Source organism: Camellia sinensis, chromosome 7 (genome assembly GCF_055761805.1).
Source record: "Camellia sinensis isolate YWXY chromosome 7, ASM5576180v1, whole genome shotgun sequence".
Lineage (NCBI taxonomy): Eukaryota > Viridiplantae > Streptophyta > Magnoliopsida > Ericales > Theaceae > Camellia > Camellia sinensis.
The window spans coordinates 108,321,003-108,327,872 of NC_138967.1; the positions used below are offsets into that span (position 1 = coordinate 108,321,003).

At 33.7% G+C, this 6,870-nt stretch overlaps 1 long non-coding RNA gene across 1 annotated transcript; it reads left to right on the plus strand.

Moving 5' to 3' along the window:
• The first annotated feature begins 2,346 nt into the window (after positions 1 to 2,346).
• LOC145795245 (uncharacterized) lies at positions 2,347 to 6,507 on the plus strand. The gene is made up of 3 exons (XR_014335841.1): positions 2,347 to 4,330; positions 5,582 to 5,995; positions 6,156 to 6,507. It is a non-coding gene; the product is annotated as an uncharacterized LOC145795245 (long non-coding RNA).
• The last annotated feature ends 363 nt before the right edge of the window (positions 6,508 to 6,870 follow it).

Consider the following 6,870-nt stretch of genomic DNA (forward strand, 5'->3'; position numbering starts at 1 on the left):
TGTAAAATTTTAATTGGGAATGCTACCTTATATGTTGATTTTTTACCTCTTGATATGAGCCATTTTGATATTATTTTAGGTATGGATTGGTTATCCAAATATCATGCAACTATTGATTATCTCTCTAGACAAGTTATGTATCAATCTTCAGGTCAAAATGAGTTTTATTTTGAGGGTAAAGGTTTAATTCCTCCACCATATTTAATTTCTGCAATGAAGGCACGTAAGTTGATTAACAAGGGATGTCAAGGGTATTTGTGTAGTGTATTGAGTGTCTAGACTATAGATGTTACCTTAGATAATATTCCAATATATAGTAAAAGACTTTTCAGATGTATTTCCAGAAGAATTACCAGGACACTTGATTTATCGAGAGATTGAGTTTGTGGTTGATGTAGTATTGGGCACACAACCAATATCTAAGGCTCTATATCATATGTCAACTGCTGAAATGAAAGAATTGAAAGTTCAATTACAAAAATTGCTTGATAGGGGATTCATTTGGTCAAGAACATCATCGTGGGGTGACATGTTTTGTTTGTGAAAAAGAAGGATGGGACACTCCGATTGTGTATTGATTATCGGAACTTAACAAGGTAACTATCAAGAATAAATACCCTTTACATCATATTGATGATTTGTTTGATCAGTTACAGGAAACTCAAGTGTTCTCTAAAATTGATTTGAGATCGGGATAACATCAGTTAAAGGTTAAAGTCAAGCACATTAAGAAAACTACTTTTCGAACCAGGTATGGAGATTATGAATTCTTAGTCATACCATTTGGAGTTACTAATGCACTTGCGGCTTTCATGGATTTGATGAATCGAATTTTCAAACCAGTTTTGAATGAATTGATAGTTGTGTTTATAGATGATATTCTGATTTATTGCAATAGCAAAGAAGACCATGAACAACATTTGAGAACGATTCTCCAAACACTTAAAGAAAAATAGTTGTATGAAAAATTTAAGAAATGTGAATTCTGGTTAGATGAAATTACCTTGATGGGACATGTTATTAATAGACATGGTACATTTGTTGACCCGCAGAAAGTTGAGGCAATTGTAAATTGGCCTACCTTGAGTAACGTAATAGAGGTTTGAAGTTTTATAGGTTTGGTAGGTTACTACAGAAGGTTTGTGCGAGATTTTTCAAAGATAGCTGTGCCGCTCATTCAACTTACTCGGGAAGGGGAACCATTTGCATGGATAGACCAAAGAGAATCCGCATTCCAAGAATTAAAGACAAGGCTAACCACGACACCAATTCTTACATTGCCCTCAGGTATAGAAGGATTTGTGATATCTAGTGATGCTTATTATAAAGGTTTAGGTTGTGTTTTAATGTAAAATGGGAAGGTAATTGCTTATGCATCTCACTAACTGAAATCACACACAACTTAGAACTCATTGTCGTTGTTTTTGCATTGAAAATATGGTGTCATTAACTTTATGAAGCAAAATGTGAAGTGTATACAGATCATAAAAGGTTGAATTACTTTTTTACCCAGAAGGAATTGAATATGAATCAAAGGATCTGGCTAGAGTTGATCAAAGATTATGACTTGCAAATTCAATATCATCCAGATAGAGCTAATACAGTGGTTGATGCACTTAGTAGAAAGAATATCGGAAATTTGGCATGCCCACTTACAGAACAAAAGGAACTTTTGTTAGAATTGGAAAGATTGGAAATAGAAATAGTACATCATAAGCAAGACAGTTTATTAACCGCAATGTCTTCATAACCGACAATTATAGAAAAGATCAAGCAGAAGCAAAGAGAACTACAACAAAATTGAGTTTTTACGGCTCCACATTAACGACATACAGTAAATGCAAGCCGTGTTTTCTCACTTTTATGACTTGCTTTTTTTGCATGTCGTAAATAATTTCCTAACCACAGTGTGTTTATTGCCTAGGCTGTGAATGCTAATAATGATGATTTTCTTAGGGTTTGCAAGGTTAGCCGTAAATATTAAAACTTTCTACGACGTGCATATGGCATGCTGTTAATACATCAACTATACATGACATGCGTATACCAGTCATTAAAAATATTGAACATTTCAAGGCGCTATAAAAGCCAGCCATTAAAAATATTATACTTTATACGGCGCACAAAAAGTCCGCCGTTAAAAAGTATACTTTCCATGACGCACATATGCTAGCCGTTAAAAATATTTTATTTTTCACGACACACAATTTCTATTGTGAATAGTATGACTAAAATAAAAATAGGCGCCAAAATAAAAATTTGAGCGCTAATCACCCAAAAGAAAAATGTTAAAATTTTGAGCTTTTACAAAATAACTCTTTGCCTTCTAATTCGTCGAATCAGAAAAGGAACATAGGGTTTCTCTCTCTCTCTCTCTCTCTCTCTCTCTCATGATGAAGGCCGAATGAATTGCTGAGGGCTACTAGGATCATCTCATCTCGTCTTTGGCTGTGAATCTGAAATCAAAGGAAGGTTTCAATCTCTCTCTGAACAGCCCTTCTTCTTTTAGGTCTTCATCTTCATCTTGAACAGAACCAAAAAATCCCTCTCTATCTCCCTCTCACTCTCTGTTTTTCTTGAACAGAACCAAAAAAACGCTACCTGGAAAAACCCACTATTTGTTCTTCTCACTCACACTCCTCCTCATTCCCTTATATCCCTTACAACCCTTCGGATTTCAATTTACAACTCGCAAGGGGTAAGATTTGTATTTGGTCGCTGTTGTACTGATGCTGCTCCCTTCGAACTTGCAAGCTAATTTCTAGTCGATGTTGTTGATTATGTTGTATATCTCTCCTCCTTCGAACTCGACTGATGGCTATTTTTGTTTTTTGCGCATGGTTGTGTCTATTTTTGTATTTTGCTATGTTAGGTTAGCATTTTTAGGTTGAATACGACACTGTTCCTCCTTTGGCTCCCTTCGGTAATTTCAATATTTTTTTCGATCGCTCCTTCAAACTTGACTAATGGCTGTTTTTGTCTTTTGCAATGAATTCACTCCTTACTCTTTGAAAAAATAAAATAAAATAAAAATAATTGAATACATCCCTCTCCAATTTTGATTTATATTTTAAACTCATTATTAATTGCAAGGGCACGGGCATATGCTAGTACTTATATAGTGTATTATTCTCAATTATGCATTTGTTTCTTGATGATCATTTTCTGCATATCTTTGTTAATCTGTTTCTTTTCTTTCTGATGAGAATTGACATTTTAAGGCTAAAAAAAGTTTTGGGTTATCCTCAATTGAAAAATCTAATGCGTGCCTATATATTCTTACCAAAACATTTTATATGTATATTTATTTATATATAGATTGAAACAATTCGCTCCAAATTAGGAAACTTTGCCTTACTAAATGTTAGTTCATAAAGTTTTTTCAAACCGGTAGACTGGTAGTGTATCAACTGTTTTTGTTGAATTGAATCATTAAAATAGGTTTAGAAGATTTTGATTTCATTGGCAGTCAGATTTATGTAATATGTGTGCCTTTACTTTACACTCTTACCAAAAAATTTATATAAATTGATTTATGTGTGTGACGTATGCGTTTATATTTTTTGTAATTGCTGGATATTTCATGGATTGCTTACTACTCCAAATTAGGCAACTTCACATTTTTATTTGTTAATTTGGAATATATTTCCAAATTGTTAGTGTGTGACATGTTTTTTTGTTGGATTGAATCATAAAATAGGATTTAAAAAGCAGGATTAAATTGGTCCTTCCCCCTCTTGTAGTTTTTTTTTTTTTTTTTTTTTTTTTTTTTTTTTTTTTTTTTTTTTTAAACTAATGCATTTTGTATTCATATTTGATTGGTCATTCCCAGTACCCCAATTAGTTTCTTCTCTTGTATTCATTGGCTTCTAGTGTGATTAAATTAGATTGAACCACACTTCTCAAATTACCTAGATAATTTGCTCAAAAGCGAGCAATGTGAATATTATTCTTAGATCTTAGTTTGCTTTTTCTTTATTTGACTTTACTATTTTCTCTTAAGATACAAGGCTTCTAATTATCCACAGGAATATGACGGTGCTTGCCTTCAGATGAGATTATCATATAGTTCGTGTTCTCACATTTTTCTTTTTCTTGTTCAATGGACTGATTGTCACCTTACGGGTGCCCCTGGATTGCCTAGAATCCTTATTTATAATTTCACTTTTCATGCATTTCGTGTTTTTATGCTAATTCTCTTTTACTCGGAGAGATTTCTTGTTTTACTAACTTGGAAGGCTATAACGTTGATGGGTGCTTGCATGCTTATGAGGACGGCAAGACTACCATGTTTTTTATGAAAGGAAAGCTAGCATTAGAGAATTTTATGGTGAGTGGACTGAGGAGCTTGTTTGGTTGTGTTTTCATGGAAGATGCTGGACAATATTGTCATTTGAAGATAATTGCTTAGTGATAGGGGAAATATATGATGCTTGATGGATATTTCAATTATTGATATTATATATATATATATATTAGTGTGTGTGTGCGCGTTTTGCATGAGGGGTTTTCTAACTTGATTTTATGATTGCATTTGGCTTATACTATGCTTCAATATTTGATTACATGGTCTGTACATATTCCATAACTATAAATTGGCGAGCACCTTTTGTCTGTTTTGAGTTTCATGGATGTTTAGAATTGGATTTCGATGCCTAAAATTTTTAAAGGCTACTAATGTAGAATTGAATTGTTCTTTCAGGCGTACTCGGTCTCAGTCATGTTCTTTATGTAAGGACAGTCTCAAAAGAGTAGAATCAAAAGTTTTGTTGTGTCTAGCTCTGTTAGAGGGATGGACTTCCCGTATTTGGAGCAAATACACTGGAGTTTGGTTTGGAAAAATCAGAACCCTTGGACGGGGTTTAGAGGTCAGTTTTATGACCATCTCCATGACCAAACAGCAAGGTTCTATGGTTGTCGCTCTGTGGCTGAACCAATCCACGTTCAGCTGAATCTTGCAACATATTTTATTGAGGTGACTTGTGTTTTTTTGCTTGAATGGCTATTTATCTTAAATAGCTAACTATTTTGTCTTTACAAAACATTACATTGTGTGTTTATAAGCTCAGAAAATAGGAATAATGGTAAGGAAATTTCAAGACACTATTAATCAAGCTTGTGATTATGTAATGTTTTAAACTCATGTAATACTTTTCTTGGAACATGACTGGGATTGGGATGATGATGAGCTTGTTTCTTTAATTTCCAAAGAGAACCAATGTTTTGAACTCAGACGAGTCTTTGATGGTGACAATGAGAGAATCTGTTGAGTGGATTTTAAAGGTCATTGCTCAGTATGGTTTCACTGTTTTGACCACTATTTTTGCTGCTAATTACTTCGATAAATTCATATCAAGCCTTTTATTTCAGAGAGAGAAGCCATGGATAAGTCAACTTGTTGTTGTTGTTTGTCTCTCTTTAGCTACCAAAGTTGAAGAGACCCAAGTGCCCCTTCTCTTAGACATCCAAATATGTGATATTGTATTGCTAAATACACAATGTGGGTGTTTGTGAAAATGTCTAGCTGAATGGTTTTTGGGCATTTTATTATCACTGATTTATTTCTTTGTACTGTGATTAGGGGGAAGGAATCAAAGTTTGTGTTTGAAGTCGAGACAATCCAGAGAATGGATGTTCTAGTGCTATCTACTCTTCAATGGAAGATGAATCCTGTGAACCCACTTTCATTTGTTGATCACATTGTGAGGAGGTTTGGCTTTAAGACAGATTTGCATTTGGAGTTTCTATGAAGGTGTGAGCGCCTTCTTCTCGTTGCCATCACTGGTAAGCAAATCAAATATCTCTCAATTCACCATTGCTATAAATAAGGTAGAGAAATGTTAAAAATTGGGTATTGTTTGCAGATATAAGGTTTAGGTGTTATCTTCCTTCTGTATTGGCTGCTGCAACAATGTTATATGTTATCAAAAAGGTTGAGCCTTCTAATGCATTGGATAGTCAAAATGAGCTTATGGATATAATCAAAATGAGCAAGGTTTGCACTTCACTCACATGGGTAAATTTTCTATGGCATTATTAATTACCTTAATTTTGTCTTCAATTCATTAGCTTATTTTATGTTTGCTCTCTTCATAGTTGCATGATGAGAGTGAAACTGGGAATGGTGGATCTAACATGGACAATGCCAAATGTAGATTGTTGAATTGGGATGGGACAAAGGAGGTGGTTGTAGGAGGCACAATTGCATCAACAGATTCTAAACAATTGATACATCATGTGCCTCTTGGCCCTCGGTGTTGGAAAATATCGGTTAATCATGTTGAAGTCAATGTGTCTTTTTTTTAGAAACTTGTATATGATATAGTTTTTAGGTGGTATAGAACTTTTTAGACAATTAGAACTTAAGGATAGTTCTTTTTGGATGGTTTTGAATTAAGGCTAGTTTTTGGATGTTTAGAATGTATAGACAATTGTTGAATATTCATAATGTATGAATATAGTTTCTTTTTGATGTTTCAAACAATATTTTGGTGATTGATTGATGTTTTGTAATGCTTGTTTGTAATATTTGTTAGATCGTACAGAATTGGTCAAATAGAACCTGCTGAATTAAAAAAAATAAAAAATAAATAAATAAAATAATGCATATTCTATGGCAAGCAAATTAGGCCATTATATGAAATATTCCATAGCATTCCACAAACGACATGGTATGTTCTACTTATCCACGGTTGGTTGAGCAAGTTGTTGTATTATAGTTTTTACGGCGTACTATCAGCGTTGTTATTTGTCCCACCAAATAACGACATGCAAAAGTAGTCGTAGAAAAAGTAACAACGATGCACAAAATCTGCTATTAAATAGTTTTTAACGGCATACTATGGCATGTCGTTGAAAGTGAATGACTTT